This window comes from Pongo pygmaeus, chromosome 10 (assembly GCF_028885625.2).
Source record: "Pongo pygmaeus isolate AG05252 chromosome 10, NHGRI_mPonPyg2-v2.0_pri, whole genome shotgun sequence".
NCBI classification, from domain to species: domain Eukaryota; kingdom Metazoa; phylum Chordata; class Mammalia; order Primates; family Hominidae; genus Pongo; species Pongo pygmaeus.
In genome coordinates this window covers 101,447,866-101,463,702 of record NC_072383.2, presented here as the reverse complement: position 1 = coordinate 101,463,702, position 15,837 = coordinate 101,447,866, and the positions used below count along the sequence as shown (strand labels likewise).

General features: G+C 42.2%; 1 protein-coding gene across 1 annotated transcript in view; it reads left to right on the top strand.

Annotated features, from left to right (window-relative positions):
- The first annotated feature begins 235 nt into the window (after positions 1–235).
- PAH (phenylalanine hydroxylase) overlaps positions 236–15,837 on the top strand; it is a 115,133-nt gene continuing 99,531 nt past the window's right edge. Inside the window, exon 1 of the mRNA XM_054445697.1 lies at positions 236–492. The gene's annotated coding sequence lies outside the window, so the exon portion shown is untranslated. The remainder of the gene's footprint in view (positions 493–15,837) is intronic.

Genomic DNA, 15,837 nt, shown 5'->3' with positions numbered 1-15,837 from the left:
AAAAATCCTGCTTCCCCCCCACGCACAAACTTGATTGCTCCTTCTCAAATTCATGTCCCCAAATCCCTTCCCCCATTCCTCGGACTTCCCTCTTCTCACATGCCCCCACTTCAGCCACACAACACACACACTATCCGTTTTTGACCCTTCCTTTGCCTTTCACCAGGCCAGACAGCATTGTGACGTCACAAAACCCCTGGGTGCCTATATCTAACCTGCGCAGAAAGTTCATTCTGAGTGCGTCCTGGCCAGTCTCAGCCCCCAAGCGGGTGGAACGCACCAAGGGTCTCATCCACGAGGAAGGGCTTTAACGCTCAGGGTCAGGGACCTCTGAGAGCTCTTGGGGACTTGCGCGCCCTTGGATGCTCTTGCGTTCAACAGGGCTAGGGGACTACAGGCTGGGGCGAGGAATGCAGGCGCCTAGAGCCTTGGAGCTCCTGAAACGTTCCTGCCGCCTCCGGAAAGCAAGGGCAGTTTACCGAAGTGACTGAGGTCAGTCGTGTGTCCCCATTGTGTGGCCACGTGTCCTGTGTCCATCACCACCTTCCCAAAGTCCAAGCTCAGCCCGACTCCTTGCGGTGCGGCCTGGGAATGCTCTGGCCTATAAATCAGCTTCGTGGCTGGAGCTGTCTCCACCACCGGGGCAAACCTGGACGCTGGCCCCGAGGGCAAAGGGAAAGTATACTCCTAACAGATTCAGGAGGAAGCAGCCGCAGCCTGAGCGCAGCATCTGCCAGGGAAACTGTGCGCCCCAGGTCAGCTAGTTAACTGTTTCATCCCTCCCCACCACTCTTCCCCAGGCCAAGTATTTGCAGCACCGTCAGGGACCAGTAACCGATTTTCAGGCCTTTTGAAAGGAAGAGGAAGAGAGAGAAAGAGAAGGATTTCTAATAGTAGATATTCACTGTCATGGACTCTTTAGGAAACAGCAACAAAGACGAGATTAAATAAGTTGATATTTGTAAAATGCTGACAACAGTGCACATAGTAAACACTGGATATGTGTTAAATAAGTACAAGCAGACAGGAATAGATAACAGGAGGTATATGCTAATCATATAAGAAATTAGAAAATACTGTTCAGATCTAAAAATGATCAAGGTTGACATGCTCATTGATTCATCAAATAACTATGAAACATAATCAGAGGGGAATAAGACACAATGAGTGCCTTCAATACATTTGTGACTTAGTAGACATTAAAGGAGACGTATAAGAAAGTCCATTAAAACATGCAGTGGGGGCAACCATGGAGAATCTTCTTCCCCATGCTCCCTTCTCTTTGGACGCCCACCCTCCTGCATCTCCCACCCCAAATAAATACACAATCTAGGTAAAAGTGGTGGACTTGTTATGCAAACACATCCTAATGTCATCCAGCCCCTCTTCCCCAACCAGATGGTCACCCCTAAGCTTCTTCTATATAACAATCCATGAGCAGACACTAATGATTTCAACATACACACACTCTTTGACACATGTTACTGTTAGGTGCAATGAAAAGGCAAGTCACTTAAAGAGACAGATCCCAGAAAATCCTGGAACTTTCTACCTCTGTGACCTCTGGCAAGTTGCTCATCGTCTCTCAGGCTCTATAAAATGAGAGGGTTGAGTAAGATGCCTCTTCTCTGTTTCTGACTAAATAGAGAATACAGGCATGGACCACATGATCCTCTAGTGGCAACCATTCCTCTCTTTGAACAGACAAACTTGTTTTGCTGTTCTTCTCCCACTGCCTTTCTGCCACAAGAACCTTCAGGAGGCAAATGATGTAATCAGTGAGACCAGTCCTTGCTGGTGCCAAGATTATGGCTCTTGGTAGCCAGAAGGCAATGTCATGGGGTCAGCATGACTTTAGCCCTGGAGACTAGGGCAAGAGATCGGCCATTGGCACATCAGGATGCACATGCAAACGGATGAAACTCACCATTGTCGCCGACAGCATTGCTTGGGAAATAGGATTTTCCTCTACTCCTGGGCAGTTTTGGGTCTAGGAAATGGGACCCCCGAGAAGCTGTAATTTCTGCGAGTTGTGTGGGTCGTTCGCCACCTGCCGGTTATTTCGCAAACTGCAGCTGGGACTGTGAACATTTGCAATTTGATTCATTCAGGACTACTTGATTCTATTCCATTAATTCTTCTCCATAAAATTTGGTTCAACTATAGAGCATCGTGCGGACTTAATGACGTTCTCCCCTGATACTCCCATTAGAGATATCTGAGATGTTTGTTAATATTCAGATTCTGAACCTTTATCCCAGACCCACCAAATCAGAATCTGGCAAATTGGCTCTTTTAACAAGCTACTTGGTAGTCCTTTTGCATACTAAAGATAAAGAACTATTTCTCTAGAGGTATTCTGGGTGATAAGATAGTCTCCATTACTCAGACTCATGAAGAACTAATATATTCTGATAAAGAAGTTAAACTAGCCATGTAGATATGTTAATACTTTATTTGGGTAAGAGGATGCCCTAGTCACTTAAGGGGGAGGAGAGGCTCAGTAAGTTATTACAAAGATGGCCTTTGATACTGGCCATGAAGAATGGTCAGAAACTTGCAGCAGGAAGAAAAGAGCCACAGGAACAACCTACCCAGCCCCTGAGCCTTTCGCTTCCTTGACTTTCTCCACTCCAGTAGCCTTAACCTCCATTCCTCTTCAGCCACCCCTTTCAAGTCTGCATCTTGGGCTTTGTCTTTACCCAGAAGAGCCTCACTTTGGAAATCTTAACTTTCCATTCCCACGTGTAGCCTCATTCTCTGATTCTTCCTCATCCTCCCTTCTGCCCTACCTCTCTCCAACCTCCTTTCCTGAGCTCTATTTCTTCCCAATCTGGTCTCCCCCCAACTCAGGAAAGTTTGATTGATTAACTCATAAACCTATAACTTATAAAATGCGTACCTTCCCATCCTAAAAAAAAGGCCGATACACTCTTTGACCTTGTGACCAACTTTAGCCCTCTGCCAAATTTTTTGAACATTAGTCAACACCCACAGTTTCATTTATTTCTTGCTCTTCCCTCTGAAGTACCCAGAGTTTGTCTGTGGGAGTCTTTCTGGATGAGGGGGGCTGAGAAAAGATTGTGGGTAGGCCTCATCCAATCTGTTGAGGGACTGAGGATGAGTGAGGGAGAACTTACTCTCTCTGCCTGTCTTAGAGCTGGGGCACTAGTCTTCTCCTAACTTTGGACTCAGACTCATACTGGAACTGCAGTCTGGGCCCACAGTTTGTCAATTGCAGATCTTGGGACTCAGCCTCCATAATCACATGAGCTAATTTTTTGAAATACATGTCCATCTACATCTAATCTCTTACTGGTTCTGTTTTTCTGGAGAACCCAGACTAATACAGTCACCCCTGACTCTATTTTGCTACACATAAAAGATGCATCGGGTCCTACTTCATTTGATCATCTCAGTGTATCTGGCCCTGTTGATTACTCATCTCTTGTTGAGATTCTCTCCTCCTTTGACTACCATGGTTCTTATCCTTCCGATCCTTTGTTTCTCAGTACTTAGTTTTTTTAGTTTCTCACCCCCAGTGTCAAGTTCCTTGATGACATATGCTGCCCTTAGAGTTTAGCTTCCACCTCTTCTGCTGATGACTCTCAAATTCTTGGTTCTGGACTGACCTCCCTGGGATCTGAAACTGGTGTGACCAACATTGCTACTGGAATATTCCATGGATGTATCAAGGGCAACATATTTGAAACTGAGATCATGCTTACTCCCTCAACTCATTCCCTCCTTTTGTGTTCTATATTTCAGGGTTTAGCACCATCCGCCCACACAGTCAAACCAAAATCCTGGGGTCATGCCACACTCTCACCACTCTCTCACAGCCACTCCACAACCACCAAGTCTTAACAATTATACACACACTCAGACACACACACACAAACATACACATTTAGTATGTATATAATATAAACAAATGTACATAATGAAAAATCCATCTGAATTTAAATCATTTTCTTCCTCCCTATTACTATATCATTGCTTTACTTCAATATTGTCCCAGCTGGTATTCATGCTTTCAGCTTAATCTCCCTCAAATATCTTTTCTTCACTGCCACCAGAATGATATAACTAAATGTCACAGTCACACGTATAAAAGGCATCAGCATGTAAAAAATGGAACTTTATATTACAGCTCCAGACAAAGTGATCTTTACAAAGAATCACATACCCTATTGCTCCTCTACAAAACCTTTCAGTACAGGGGAACAGGATGGCTGAATAGAAGCCTTCACCTATCATTCTCCCCACAAGAACACCAAATTGTGTGACTATCCACACAAAAAAAGCATCTTCATAAGAACCAAAAATCAGGTGAGCGATCACAGTACACTATTTTAGTTTTATATCACTGAAAGGGACACCTAAGAAGGTAGAAAAGACAGTCTTGAATTGCTGATGCAACTCCTCCCCCATCACCCCAACACTCCAGCAGCAGTGGACGCATGGCATGGAGAGAGAAACTGTGTGCTTCGGTAAGGGACAGCAAAGGGATTGTGGGACTTGGCATTGTCTGCCCTGCCACAGTGGAAAGCAACACCAGGCAGAACTCAAGTCAGACCCACAGAGGGAGCATTTAGACCAGGCCTAGCCAGAGGAGAATTACCCATCCTAGTGTTCAAAAGTTTGGTTCCTGCAAGTCTCACCAACATGGGCTAAACAGCTCTTGGGTACTAAATAAACTCAAAAGGCAGTCTAGGCCACAAAAACTGCAATTCCCAGGCAAGTCCTGATGCTATGCTGGGCTCAAAGCCAGTGGACTTGCGGGGCACATGACCTAGTGAATCCCCAGCCAGGGTGGCCAAGGGAGTGCTTGTCTCACCCCTCTTCCAACCCCTGGCAGCACAGCTCACAGCTCCAGGAGAGACTCCTTCCCTCTGTTTGAGGAAAGGAGAGGGAGGAATAAAAAGGGCTTTGTCTTGCAACTTGAATATCAGCTCAGCCACAGTAGAATAGGGTGCTGGGCAGAGTCCTGAGGCCCCTATTCCAGGCTCTAGCTCCCAGACAATATTTCTAGACACACCCTGGGACAGAAGAGACCCCACTGCCTTGAAGCGAAGGACCCAGTCATGGAAAGAACGCTTGGGCACTGAATGATCAGCAACAGTAACCAGGTAGTATATTCCATGGGCCTTGGTTTAGACTCAGACATGCTGAGTTCAGGTGTGACCCAGCATATTCCTAGCTGTGGTGGCTATGAGGAGATACTCCTTCTGCTTGAGAAACAGAGGGGGAAGAATAAAGGGGACTTAGTCTTGGAGCTTGGGTATGAGGTTGGCCGCAGTGGGGTAAAATAGCCGGCAGCCTCTTGGGTTCCCAATTCCAGGTCTTGGCTCTTGGATGGCATTTCTGGACTGCTCTGGGCAGTCTCTGAAAAGAGTCTCTCTGAAAAGAGAGTCCCAGACCATGCAGCATTCACAATAAGCTGCCCAAAGAGCCCTTAGCCCTTGAGTGAAGATCAGTGATAGCCTGGCAGTACTCCCTGTGGGCCTGGGGCAGCGGTAGCCAGGGTGAGAGACACCTGTTTGTGGAAAGGGGAGGGAAGAATGGGAAGAACTCTGTCTTGTGGCTTGGGTGCCAGCTCAGCCACAGTAAAAGAGAGCGCCAGGTAGTTTCCTAAGGTTTCCAACTCCAGGCTCTGGCACCTGGATGTTGAAGAGTTAGGTGTTTAATACCCTACTTGCAGTATGGGCTTCCACCTCTGGACCAGCCTAAGGCTGGGGAGAATGTGTCACCCTGGCTGGCTTTGCCACCTACTGATTGTAGAGCCCTAGGGCCTTGAGTGAACATAGCCAGGCAGTAGTTGCCACAGGTCTTGGGCTAGATCCAGTGCTGTGCTGGCTTCAGATCTGACCCAGTGAAGTCCTAGTGGTGGTGACCACAGGGGTGCTTGTGTCACTGCTCTGCTCCCCCAGCTCCAGACAGCTCAGCACGGAGTGAGAGACTCTACTCACCTGGGAGGAAGTAAGGAGAAAGAACAAGAGTCTCTGCCTGGTAATCCAGATAATTCTTCTGGACCTTATCCAACACCACCAAGGTGGTACCTCTGTAAGCTTGCAAGAGCCACAATATCACTTGGTTTGGAGTTTCCCCTGTTGCAAATACAGCCGCAGTGATCAAAAACTTGGATTACAATATCCAAATTTATTAGAATACCTGCAAATCCTTTTCAAAAAGGACTACTACAAACAAGCGCAGATGGTAAGAACCATATGAAACACTAACTCTTCAATGCCCAGACACCAATGAACTAGATGGTCAAGTATCTAGACCATCTAGAAAAACACGATCTCACCAAATGAACTAAATAAGACACCAGGAACCAATGCTGCAGAGACAGAGATATGTGACCTTTCAGGCTGGGAATTCAGAATAGCTGCTTTGAGGAAAATCAACGTAATTCAAGATAACATAGAGAAGGAATTCAGAATTCTATTGGATAAATTTAACAGAATTTAAAATAATTAAAAAGACTTAAGCAGAAATTCTGAAGCTGAAAAGTGCAATAGACATAGTGAAGAATGTATTACAGTCATAAGATAATTGACAGAGCAGAAGAAAGAATTAGTGAGCTTGAAGACAGGCTATTTGAAAATACACAAAGGAGACAGAAGAGTAAAAAAGAATGAAGCATGCCTACAAGATCTAGAAAATAGCCTTAAAAGTGCAAACCTAAGAGTTGTTGACCTTAAAGAGAAGGTAGAGAGAGAGATGGGGGTAGAAAGTTTTTCAAAGGCATAATAACAGAACTTGCTGAACCTAAAGAAAAATATCAATATTCAAGTACAAGAAGACTATAGAACATTAAGCAGATGTAACCCAATTAGGACTACCTGCAGACATTTAATAATCAAAAAAGGTCAAGGATAAAGGAAGGATGCTAAAAGCAGCAAGAGAAAAGAAACAAAAAATGTACAATGGATCTCCAATACATCTGACAGTAGACGTTTCAGTGGAAACCTTATAGGCATGGAGGAAGTAGCATGATATATTTAAAGTGCTGAAGGGAGAAAACTATTTTTTCTTTCCAAGTTTTATTTTAGGTTCAGGGAATACACATACAGGTTTGTTACATGGGTAAATTGTATATCACAGGGGTTTGGTGTACCGATTATTTTGTCACCCAGATAGTGAACATAGTATCTGATAGGTAGTTTTTCAATCCTCACCCTTCTCCTACCCTTCAACCTCAAGAAGGACTCAGTATCTATTGTTCTGTTTTTTGTGTCTATCTTTACTCAATGTTTATTTGGTTTTCTATTCTTGAATGAATTCACTTAGGATAATGGCCTCCAGCTCTATCCATGTTGCTGCAAATGACATGATTTCATTCATTTTTATGACATAAAATTCCATGGTGTATATGTCATACATTTTCTTTATCCAGTCTACCATTGATGGGCATCTAGGTTGATTGCATGTCTTTGCTATTGTTAATAATGCTGCAGCAAACTTGTCCACGTGTGTATCTTTATGGTAGAATGATTTATATTCCTTTGGGTATATAATATAATGCTGGGTCGAATGGTAGTTCTGTTTTAAGTCCTTTGAGAGATCTCCAAACACCTTTCCAGAGTGGCTAAACTAATTTACTTTCACAACAGCAGTGTATAAACATATCCTTTTCTCCACAACCTCACCAACATCTGCTACATTTTTATTTTTTTATGATCGCCATTCTGATTAGTGTGAGATGGTATCTCATTGTGGTTTTGATTTGCATTTCTCTAATGATTAGTGATGTTGAGCATTTTTTTCGTATGCTTGTTGGGTGTGTGTATGTCTTCTCTTGAGAAGTGTCTGTTCATGTCCTTTGCTCATTTTTAATGTGGTTGTTTGTTTTTTGTTTATTAGTTTAAGTTCCTCACAAAATCTGAATATTAGACCTTTGTTGGATGCATAGTTTGCAAATATTTTCTCCCATTTTGTAGGTCTTCTTTTTTCTCTATTGATACTTTATTTTGCTGTGCAGAAGCTCTTTAGTTTAATTAAGTCCCACTTGTCAGTTTTTCTTTTTGTTACAATTGCTTTTGGTGTTTTCTTCATGAAATTTTTGTCAGGGCTGATGTCCAGAATGGTATTTCCTAGGTTTTCTTCTAGGGTTCTTACAGTTTTAGGTTTTACAAATTTTAGGTTTTTAAAGTTTTAGGTCTTTTAATCATCTTGAGTTGACTTTTGTATATGGTGAAAGGAAGGAGTACAGTTTCAATCTTCAGCATATGGCTAGTCCTCTATCCCACCACCATTTATTGAATAGGGATTCCCTTCCCAATTGCTTATTATTATCAGCTTTGTTGAAATTCAGGTAATTATAGATGTGCAACTTTATTTCTGAGTTCTCTAACCTGTTCCATTGGTCTATGTGTCTGTTTTTGTAACAGTACCATGCTGTTTGGTTACTTTAGCCTTGTGGTATGGTTTGAAGTTGGGTAGTGTGATGCCTCTGACTTTGTTCTTTTTGCTTAGGATTGTTTTGAATACCTAGGTTCTTTTTTGGTTTCATTTGAATTTTAGAATGGTATCTTCTTATTCTGTGAAAAAAAAAGTCATTGATAGTTTCATAGAAATAGCAATGAATCTGTTTTGGGTAGTATGGCCATTTTACCTATGTTAATTCTTCCTACCCATGAGGATGGAATGTTTTTCCATTTGCTTGTGTTGTGTCTGATTTCCTTCAGCAGTGTTTTGTAATTCTCATTGTAGAGATCTTTCACCTCCCTGGTTAGCTGTATTCCCAGGTATTTAATTTTGTGGCTATTGTGAATGTGATTGTGTTCTTAATTTGACTCCCAGCTTGGATGTTATTGTGTACAGAAATGCTACTAATTTTTTATACATTGATTTTTTTTATTCTGAAACTTTGATGAAGTTGTTTATCAGATCTAGATGCCTTAGAGCGGATAAAATGGGGATTTCTTAGTATAGGATCAGAACATCTACAAAGAGAGACAGTTTGACTTCCTCTCCTATTTGGATGTCTTTTATTTCTTTCTCTTGCCTGATTACTCTGGCTAGGACTTCTAGTACTATGTTGAATAGGAGTGGTGAGAGTAGGCATCCTTGTCTTGTTCCAGTTCTCAAGCTTCTAGTTTTTGCTATTCAGTATGATGTTGGCTGTGTGTTCATCATAGATGGCTCTTATTATTTTGAGGTGTGTTCCTTTGATGCCTAGTTTGTTGAGGGTTTTTAACATGAAGGGATGTTGAGTTTTATCAAAAGCCTTTTCTGCATCTATTGAGAAGATCATGTGGTTTTTGTTTTTAGTTCTGTTTTTGTGATAAATCACATTTATTGATTTTCCTATGTTGAATCAACATTGCATCCCAGGAAGAGTCTACTTGATCACTGTGGATTTGCTTTGTGATAGTTTCCCACTTTTTTGTGTGGTTTTCTGTCTTTTTGTAGACCTCTAAGAATTTATGAATCTGGGTGTTCCAGTGCAGGGTGCATATATAGTTAGGATAGTTAAGTCTTCTGGTTGAATTGAATGCTGTATTATTATGTGATCCTCTACTTCATTATTTTTTTATCATTGTTGGTTTAAAGTCTGTTTTGCCTGAAGTAACAATATCTATCCCTGTTCTTTTTTGTTTTCCATTTGCTTGATAGATCTTTCTCCATCTTTTTACTTTTAGCCTACGGATGTCATTCATGTCAGATGGTTCTCTTGAAGACAGCATATAGTTTGGTCTTGCTTCTGTATCCAGCTTGCTACTCTGTGTCTTTTAATTGGAGGGATTTAGCCTACTTACATGCTAGTTTAATATAGAAATGTTCAGATTTGATCCTATTATTGTGTTATTAGCTGGTTGTTACATAAATTGTGTAGTTGCTTTACAGTGTCAATGGTCTATGTACTTATTGTTGTGGCCAGTAATGGTTTTTTGTTTCCATGTTTAGCACTCCTTAAAGATCTATTGTAAGGCAGGTTTGTTGGTAATGAATTCCATTAGCATTTGCTTGTCTGAAAAGAGTTTTATTTCTCCTTTACTTTTGAAGCTTAGTTTGTCTGGATATAAAATTCTTGGTTGGAATTTATTTTCTTTAGGAATGCTGAATATAGATCCCCAATCTCTTCTGGTTTGTAGGGCTTCTGGTGAAATGTCAGCTGTTATCCTGATAGGGTTTCCTTTGCAAGTGACCTGCCCTTTCTCTCTAGCTGCCTTTAATATATATTTTTTCCACACTGACCTTGGAGATTCTGATGACTATACGTCTTGGGGATGGTCATCTTGTGTAGTATATCAGAGGTTCTTTGAATTTTCTGAATATTAACGTCGACCTCTCTAACAAGATTGGGAAAATTTTTGTGGATGATATTTTCAAATATGTTTCCCAAGTTGCTTGCTCTCTCTTCCTCTCTTTCAGGGATGCCAGTGACTCATAGGTTAGGTCTCTTTACATAATCCCACATTTCTCAGAGGTTTTGCTTATTTTAAAAATTTAGTTTTTCTTTATTTTTGTCTCACTGAGCTAATTCAAAGAACCAGTCTTTGAGCTCTGAATTATTTCCTCAGCTCAGTTGATTCTGCCGTTAATATTGTGTTGTGAAACTCTTGTAGTGAGTCATTCAGCTCTATTAGATCAGTTTGGTTCTTTCTTAAAATGGAAATTTTGCCTTTCATCTCTTGAATCATTTTACCGAATTCCTTAGAATTTTGGATTGGGTTTCAGCTTTCTCCTGAATCTCTATGATATTCATTGCCATCTAGATTCTGAATTTTATGTCTGTCATTTCAGTCATTTCATTCTCCTTAAGAAGCATCACTGGAAAGCTAATGTGGTCTTTTGGAGATGAGAAGCTTTGGCTTTTAGAATTGTCAGAGTTGTCATGCTGGTTCTTTCTCATCTGTGTGGGATGATGTTCTTTAACTGTGGTGTCATTTGAGCAGTCAGTTGGCTTCATTTCTAGATGTTTTCAGAGGGCCAGGCTTTGTGCAGGGTCTGTCTTTGTGGCTGAATTCTTGCTCATGGTTTCACAGTGGGGTGTATCAGCAAAGTATTTTTGCTGTTGTAGTTTCAGCTGCAGTTCAGTAGATGGCACTTAAACATAAGGGCCATTAGATAGGTTCTCACTCAGTTGCCTGGCTCCTCTGTATTTCCTCCTGCTTGCCTCCATCCTCTCAGCGCTCTGACAGTGTAGGCTCCTCTCCCAGTCAAGTGCTGGCCACAGATCTTGGCTTGGCACTCCCAGGCTACACACTGCAGCCCTGGGGCAAGCTTGGGCTTTTGTTTCCTCCCTAGCTTAAGGTCTGCAGGGGCAGAGACCTTGGCAGTGGCAATGGCAGAAGGCCTGTCACTTGTACCTGGGAGCTCCACCCCAGAGAAATGCAGGACCACTGCCAATTGTAACCATCACCTACGGATGGGATGGCTGCTTTGTAGTCCCAAACTGGGGGCCCTGCATGGTTAAGAAGAGCAGGGAGTCAGGGTCTCACAGTGAAGAGAGACTGGGCTCCTGTCTGTATGGAAGCTACATGATGAAGCTGTGAGCAAAACGATCAGGGTCTTTGTTAACTCCCCAGCCCAAGAGCAGCAAGGGTAGGTACCAGGGCAGTGGTAGTGCCAGAGGGGTTGTCACTTGCTTCTGGGAGCTCTGCCCTGGAGAAACACAGAGCTGCTGCCAATGGGAACATTTAGCTGAAGGTGGGACGGCTGTGTTGCAGGCCTAAGCCAGGGGGCCCTGCCCAGTGAAGAACAAGGTGTGTAGAGGGCTCTGGGGGAAGACAGTCTGGCCTCTTTTCCATAGGTCTTCTGTGGTGTGCTGGAAATGCAAGTAAAGCACTCAAGCTCTTTGTTGTTCCTTTCTCAGCCAGAAGGCAGCAGTGGCAATGGCAGAGAGGCTGTCAGTTGCTTGGGGGAACTCTACTTGAGAGAGAAACAGGGCTGTCAGTGGAAACGTTCAGCTGGAGGTGGGATAGTTACTCTGCAGGCCCAAGTGGGGGTTTCTGCCTGATGAAGAGCAGGGTGTCAGGAGCTCACAGGGAAGAGAGACTGGGCTCCTCTCTGTATGGTGGCTGAGGCATGTTGGATATGTGAGCACAGCAATCAGGGTCTTTGTGCGTTCCCCAGCCCAAGGGCAGAAAGAGTTGATATGCTGCCATGGCAATGGCAGAGAGCCCGTTGGTTGTCTCTGGGTATTCCACCTCACAGAAATGCACAGCCACCACCAACTGAAGTGAGAAGGTGGCTGTGGTGGGAGCCCAGGTTGGGAGGCCTTGCTGAGTGAAGTGTAGCAGGGGCAGGGACCAGTGTCAAGAATAATCTGGCTCCTTTTCTATATGGCATCTACTATAGCATATTGGAGGCTTGAGACAGTTTTTGGGCTCTTCATTACCTCTCTAGCCTGAGGGAAGTAGAGGTGAGGGCCAAGACAGCAGACAGCATGCAGCAGCAACTAAGCATCTGTCATTTACCTCTGGGAGTTCTGTCCCAGAGAAATGCAGAGCTGCTACTGGCCCAAGTGCTTAGGTGGGAGTAGGGTGACTGTTCTGGGGTCTTGGGCCAGTGGGCTTTGCCTGAAGATATGAAGCAGAGGTGAGGCTTGCAGTCTGTCCCTTCCTCAGCACTGTGGACACAAACCCTATCCTGGGGGTTAGCAAGAGAGCCTGGCATTCCTTATTGGTGAAATACACACATACAGCAGGTGGTGTCAGGGTGCTCAGGGATCCAAGACCCTTGAGGATCCATGTGAGCCTGAGTGGTAGCTCTGCCCAGACTCTAGGCAACTGTCCATGTCAGTTTGGAGGCCTGGGAGGGAGGAGTCGTGGGGAGGGTCACAGGGAATATCCTGTGCCCAGAATTGCAAAGATCTATGGGAATAGTGTGGTCACTGGGGCCTCTTGCTCACTCACCCTTTCCCCATGGTGAGGAGACTCCCTTGCTTCCATGCCAGTCCTTGGTGGGCAGCTGTCCTGCCTCATTCCTCTCTGCTCTCTGTGGTTCACTGTTGCTTCCTTGATGAATTCCAACATGGCTTCCTGGACAATCTTGTTGAAGAGCAGTGCTAAGGAAAATTTATAGTGTTTACTCACAACTTTATCTGCATTCCATGAGAGCGGTGCACAGTAGCTGCTTCGGTCAGCCATCTTGGCACCTCCCCTCTGGAAAAAATTGTTTATCCTAGAGTAGTATATCCAGCCAAAAAGTTCTTCAGATATGAAGGAGAAATAAAGACTTTCCCAGGCAAACAAAACCTGAGGGATTTTATCAACACCAAACTTATCCTACATGAAATGCTAAAGGGAGTTTTTTAATCTGAAAGAAAATGATGTTAATGAGCATTAAGAAATAATCTGAAGGTGAAAAGCTTACTGGTAATACTAAGCACAGAGAAAAACATAATATAACAACATTGTAAATATAGTGTATCAGTTACTCATATCTTGAGTAGAATAATGAAAAGATGAGTAAAAAAAAAAATAACTACAACAACAACTTGTCAATACATTGAAAGTACAATAATATATAAATAGAAATAATAAAAAGTTAACAATCAGGGCAACAAAGTTAAAGTGTAGAGTTATAAAATTAGTTTTCTCTTTGCTTGTTTGTTTGTTTATGCAATCAGCATTAAGTTGTCATCGGATTAAATTAATAGGTTATAAGATATTATGTGGAAGCCTCATTGGTACCCTCAAATAAAAAACCATACAACAGATACAAAAAAGAGTAAAAAGCAAGAAATTATAACATACCACTACAGAAAACCGCTTTCACTAAAAGAAAGACAGAAAGGAGGGAAAGAAGAAAAAGACCACAAAACAACCAGAAAAATAAGCAACAGAAATGGCAGGAGTAAGTCCTTACTTAATAATAGCATTGAATATAAATGGACTAAACTCTCAGTATTAGTTCTTTCTCACACTGCTAATAAAGACATGCTTGAGACTGAGTAATTTACAAAGGAAAGAGATTTAATTGACTCACAGTTCTGCAGGGCTGGGGAGGCCTTGGGAAACTTACAATAATGAAAGATAAGCAAACACATCCTTCTACACATGGTGGCAGCAAAAAGGAGTGCCAAGCAAGAGGGGGAAAAGCCCCTTATAAAATCATCAGATCTCCTGAGAACTCTATCATGAGAACAGCATGAGGGTAACTGCCCCCATAATTAAATTACCTCCCAGCAGGTCCCTCCCACTACATGTGGGGATTATGAGAACTACAATTCAAGATGAGATTTGAGTGGGGACTCAGCCAAACCATATCACTCTCCAATCAAAAGACATAGGCTGTCTAAATGGAAAGAAAAAATAAGTCTCAATGATCTGTTGCCTACAAGAAACATACTTTACCTATAAAGACACACATAGGACCCTGCGGCCTTCTGCAGTGTTTCTGCCCCTGGGTACTTGAGATTAGGGAGTGGTGATGACTCTTAAAGAGCATGCTGCCTTCAAGCATCTGTTTAACAAAGCACATCTTGCACCGCCCTTAATCCATTTAACCCTGAGTTGACACAGCATATGTTTCAGAGAGCATGGGGCTGGGGGAAAGGCCATAGATCAACAGCATCCCAAGGCAGAAGAATTTCTCCTAGTCAGAACAAAATGGAGTCTCCTAGGAAAACCAGAGACCTTTATTCATGTGTTTATCTCCTGACCTTCTCTCCACTATTATCCTATGACCCTCCCATATCCCCCTCTCCGAGAAACACCCAAGAATGATCAATAAATACTTCATAAATTTAAAAAAAAAAAAAAAAAAAAAAAAAGAGCTGTAACACTCGCTGCGAAGGTCTGCGGCTTCACTTCTGAAGTCAGCGAGACCACGAACCCACTGGAAGGAAGAAACTCTGGACACATCTGAACATCTGAACAAACTCCGGACACACCACCTTTAAGAACTATAACACTCACCGCGAGGGTCTGCAGCTTCATTCTTGAAGTCAGCGAGACCAAGAACCCACCAGAAGGAACCAATTTCGGACACAATATTACCTCAGAAACTCTGCTTATGCCTCTTCTCAGTCAATCCCACACCCCCCGCCCCCAGGGCACACACACATATCAAGGCAATTGTTATGGATTTCTGTCACTATAAATTAGATTTGTCTTTCCTAAAGTTTCAATTAAATGGAATAATATACTAAAAAAAAAAAAAAAAAAAAAAAAAAGACACACATAGACTAAAAATAAAGAAATAGAAAAACATACTTCATGCCAATGGAAACCAAAAAAGAGAAGGAGTAGCTACATTTAGATAAAATATATTTCAAGATAGAAACTATTAAAAGAGACAAAGAAGATCATTATATAATGATAAAGTGGTAAATTCATAAAGACAATATAATAATTGTAAATATATATGCACCCAATGATGGAGTACCCAGATATACAAAGCAAATATTATTAGAGCTAAAGAGAGAGGTAGATTCCCATACAATAATAGCTAGAGACATCATCACCTCACTTTCAGAACTGAGCAGATCACTGAGACAGAAAATTAACAAAGAAACATCAACGTAATCTGTACTATAGACCAAATGAATCTAATACATATTTACAGAACATTTCATTCAATGGCTGCAGAATATACATTATTCTCCACAGCTCATGGATCATTCTCAAGAATAGACCATATTTTAGGTCACAAAAGAGTCTTTAAAAGTTCAAAAATTGAGATTATATTAAGTATCTTCTCTGACCATAATGGAAGAAAACTAGAAATCAATAACAGGAGGAATTTTGGAAACTACACAAACACTTGGAAATTAAACAATATGCTCCTGAATGACCAGTAGGTCAATGAATAAATTAAAATAGAAATTGAAAAATTTGCTGAAACCAGTGATAATGGAAACACAACAAAGCAAAA